Source organism: Ovis canadensis, chromosome Y, assembly GCF_042477335.2.
Source record: "Ovis canadensis isolate MfBH-ARS-UI-01 breed Bighorn chromosome Y, ARS-UI_OviCan_v2, whole genome shotgun sequence".
Taxonomy (NCBI): domain Eukaryota; kingdom Metazoa; phylum Chordata; class Mammalia; order Artiodactyla; family Bovidae; genus Ovis; species Ovis canadensis.
In genome coordinates, this window is record NC_091271.1 from 9,813,482 (window position 1) to 9,817,791 (window position 4,310).

The following is a 4,310-nucleotide window of genomic DNA, read 5'->3' on the forward strand; positions in this document are numbered from 1 at the left end:
CTGGTTCCAAATAGGAAAAGGAGTGCATTAAGGCTGTATATTGACACCCTGCTTATTTAATGTATATGCAGGGTACATCATGAGAAACACTGGACTGGATGAAGCACAAGCTGGAATCAAGATTTCCAGGAGAAATATCAATGAGCTCCAATATTCAGATGACACCACCCTTATGGCAGAAAGCAAGAACAAAAGAACATCTTGAGGAAAGTGAAAGAGGAGATTGGAAAAGTTGGCTTAAAACTCAACATTCAGAAAATGAAGATTATGGTATCTGGTCCCATCACTTCATGACAAGTAGATGGGGAAACAACAGGAACAGTGACAAATTATAGTTTGGGCGTCAAAATCAATGCAGACCATGACAGCAGCCCTGAAATTAAAAGATGATTGCCCCTTGGAATAAAACTTATGAGCTGCCTAGACAGCTTATTTAAAAAGCAGAGACATTCCATTGCCAACAAAAGTCCACCTAAGTCAAAGCTTTGGTTTCCCCAGTAGTCATGTGTGGATGCCAGAGCTGGAGAATCGATGCTTCTGAACTGTGGTGTTGGAGAAGACTTTCAAGAGTCCCTTGGATGCAAGGAGATCCAACCAGTCCATCCTAAAGAACATCAGTCCTGAATATTCATTGGAGAAGTTGAAACTTCAATACTTTGGCCACCTGATGTGAAAGACTGACTCATTAGAAAAGACCCTGATGCTGGGAAAGATTGAAGGTGGGAAGAGAAGAGGACAGCAGAGCGTGAGATGGTTGGATGTTATCATCGACTCAATGGACATGAGTATGAATAAACTCCGGGTGTTGTGATGGATAGGGAGGCCTGACTTGCAGCAGTCCATGGCATTGCAAAGAATCGGACACAAAGAAGCCACTGAGCAGACTGGCTGAACTCGAAATCAAAGAAAAGGTTTCTGGGAAATGTAGTCCCAGCCTAGCCAAATTAACACAGTGGAGCACAGACCACTTGACTTACTAAACCCTTCTCCTTTCATTAGTAGGGTGAATTTACCTTTGGAAAACGGACCTGACTGATAAACAGACTTTGGACAAGTCTGCAGTGAGTAGTGTGTCGGGGCTTCCCTGGTAGCTTAGAGGATAAAGCGTCCACCTGCAATGAGGAGACCTGGAAGACTTTTTAGTCAGTGGTTTAATTTTTCATCTTATGAACCTGCACTAGAAACAGCCTGAATCTCATTTTCCCAAGCTTCCTTGCAGTCAGAATGTAACCATGTGACCTAGGCTCAATCAATTAGATGCACCTAGATGGTACTTAAGTCTCAATTACTTACAACCACATGGAATGTAGGTGGATACACCTATTGGTTTTAGAAAAGGCAGAGGAAGCAGAGTTCAAATTCCCAACATCTGCTGGATCATTGACAAAGCAAGAGCATTCCAGAAAAACATCTATTTCTGCTTTATTGACTATGTCAAAGCCTGTGACTGTGTGGATCACAATAAACTGTGGAAAATTCTGAGAGAGATGGGAATACCAGACCACCTGACCTGCCTCTTGAGAAACCTATATACAGGTCAGGAAGCAACAGTTAGAACTGGACATGGAACAACAGACTGGTTCCAAAGAGGAAAAGGAATACCTCTAGGCTGTATATTTGTCACCCTGCTTATTTAACTTCTATGCAGAGTACATCATGAGAAACATGAGGCTGGAAGAAGCACAAGCTGAAATCAAGTTTGCTGGGAGAAATATTAATAACCTCAGATATGCAGATGACACCACCCTTATGGCAGAAAGTGAAGAGGAGCTGAAAAGCTTCTTGATGGAAGTGAAAGAGGAGAGTGGAAAAGTTGGCTCAAAGCTCAACATTCAGGAAATGAAGATCATGACATCTGGTCCCATCAATTCATGGGAAATAGATGGGGAAACAGTGTCAGACTTTATTTTGGGGGGGGGGGGGCTCCAAAATCACTGCAGATGGTGACTGCAGCCGTGAAATTAAAAGATGCTTACTCCTTGGAAGACAAGTTATGACCAACCAAGATAGCATACTGAAAAGCAGAGACATTAGTTTGCCAACAAAGTTCCGTGTAGTCAAGATGATGGTTTTTCCAGTGGTCATGTATGTGAGAGTTGGACTGTTAAGAAAGCTGAGTGCTGAAGAATTGATGTTTTGAACTGTGGTGTTGGAGAAGACCCTTGAGAGTCCCTGGGACTGCAAGGAGATCCACCAGTCCATTCTGAAGGAGATCAGCCCTGGGTATTCCTCGGAAGGAATGACGCTGAAGCTGAAACTCCAGTACTTTGGCCACCTCATGAGAAGAGTTGACTTACTGGAAAAGACTCTGATGCTGGGAGGGATTGGGGGCAGGAGGAAAAGAGGGAGACAGAGGATGAGATGACTGGATGGCATCACCGACTCAATGGACGTGAGTTTGAGTGAACTCTGGGAGTTGGTGATGGACAGGGAGGCCTGGCATGCTGCAATTCATGGGGTCGCAAAGAGTCAGATATGACTGAGCAACTGAACTGACTGAATGACTGATGGCAGTTCTATTTCCAGTGTTTTTTTTTTTTTAAGGAATCTCCACACTGATTTCCATAGTGGCTGTACTAATTTGCATTTCCATCAACAGTGTAAGACGGTTCCCTTTTCTCCACACCCTCTCCAGCATTTATTGTTTCTAGAGTTTTGGATAGCAGCCATCTGACCAGCATGAGATGGTACCTCATTGTAGTTTTGATTTGCAATTTTCTTTTTTTTTATTTTTTTAAATTTTATTTTTTATTTTTTTTAATTTTAGTTTTTTATTTTTTAAATTTTAAAATCTTTAATTCTTACATGCATTCCCAAACATGCAATTTTCTGACAATGAGAGATGTTGGGCAACTTTTCATGTGTTTGTTAGCCATCTGTATGTCTATTTTGGAAACATGCCTGTTTAATGTTTGGCCCACTTTTTGATTGGGCCGTTTATTCTTCTGGAATTGAGCTGCAGGTGTTGCTTGTATATTTTTGAGATTAATTGTTTGTCAGTTGCTTCATTTGCTATTATTTTCTCCCACTCTGAAGCCTGTCTTTTTCACTTTGCTTCTAGTTTCCTTAGTTCTGCAAAAGCTTTTAAGTTTAGTTAGGTCCAATTTGTTTATTTTGCTTTTATTTCCCCTACTCTGGGAGGTGGGTCATGGAGGATCCTACTGTGTTTTATGTCGGAGAGTGTTTTGCCTATGTTTTCCTCCAAGAGTTTGATAATTTGTGGTCTTACATTTAGATCTTTACTCCATTTTGAGTTTATTTTTGTGTATGGTGTTATACAGTGTTCTAGTTTCATTCTTTCATGAGTGGTTGACCAGTTTTCCCAGCACCTCTTTTTAAAGGGATTGTGTTTTCTCTATTTACATTCTTGCCTCCTTTGTGAAAGTTAAGGTGTCCATAGTTGCATGGATTTATCTCTGGGCTTTCTATTTTGTTCCACTGATCTATCTTTCTGTCTTTGTGCGAGTACCGTACTGTTTTAATGACTGTAGCTTCGAGGTATAGTCTGAAGTCAGGCAGGTTGATTGCTCCAGTTCCATTCTTCTTTCTCAAGAATTCCTTGGTTATTCGAGGTTTTTTGTATTTCCATACAAATTGTGAAATTATTGGTTTTGGTTCTCTGAAAAATACCGTTGGTAGCTTGATAGGGATTGCATTGACTCTAGAGATCGTTTTGGGTAGTATACTCTTTTTCACGATATTGATTCTTCCAATCCATGAACATGGTATATTTCTCCATCTATTTGTGTCCTCTCTGATTTCCTTCATCAATGTTTTATAGTTTTCTATGTATAGGTCTTTTGTTTCTTAAGGTAGATGTATTCCTAAGTATTTTATTCTTTTCGTTGCAATGCTGATTGGAATTGTTTCCTTAATTTCTCTTTCTGTTTTCTCATTGTTAGTGTATAGGAATGCAAGGGATTTCTGGGTGTTAATTTTATACGCTGCAAATTTGCTATATTAATTGACTAGCTCTAGTAAATTTCTGGTGGAGTCTTTAGGGTGTTCTATGTAGAGGATCATGTCGTCTGCAAACAGTGAGAGTTCTACCTCTTCTTTTCCAACCTGGATTGCTTTTATTTCTTTTTCTGCTCTGATTGCTGTGGCCAAAATATCCAAAACTATGTTGAATAGTAGTGTTGAGAGTGGGCACCCTTGTCTTGTTCTACTTTAAGGGAAATGCTTTCAAGTTTACACCATTTAGGATAATGTTTGCTGTGGGTTTGTCATATATAGGTTTTACTATGCTGAGGTGTGTTCCTTCTATTCCTGCTTTCTGGATGGTTTTTATCATAAATGGATGTTTAGTT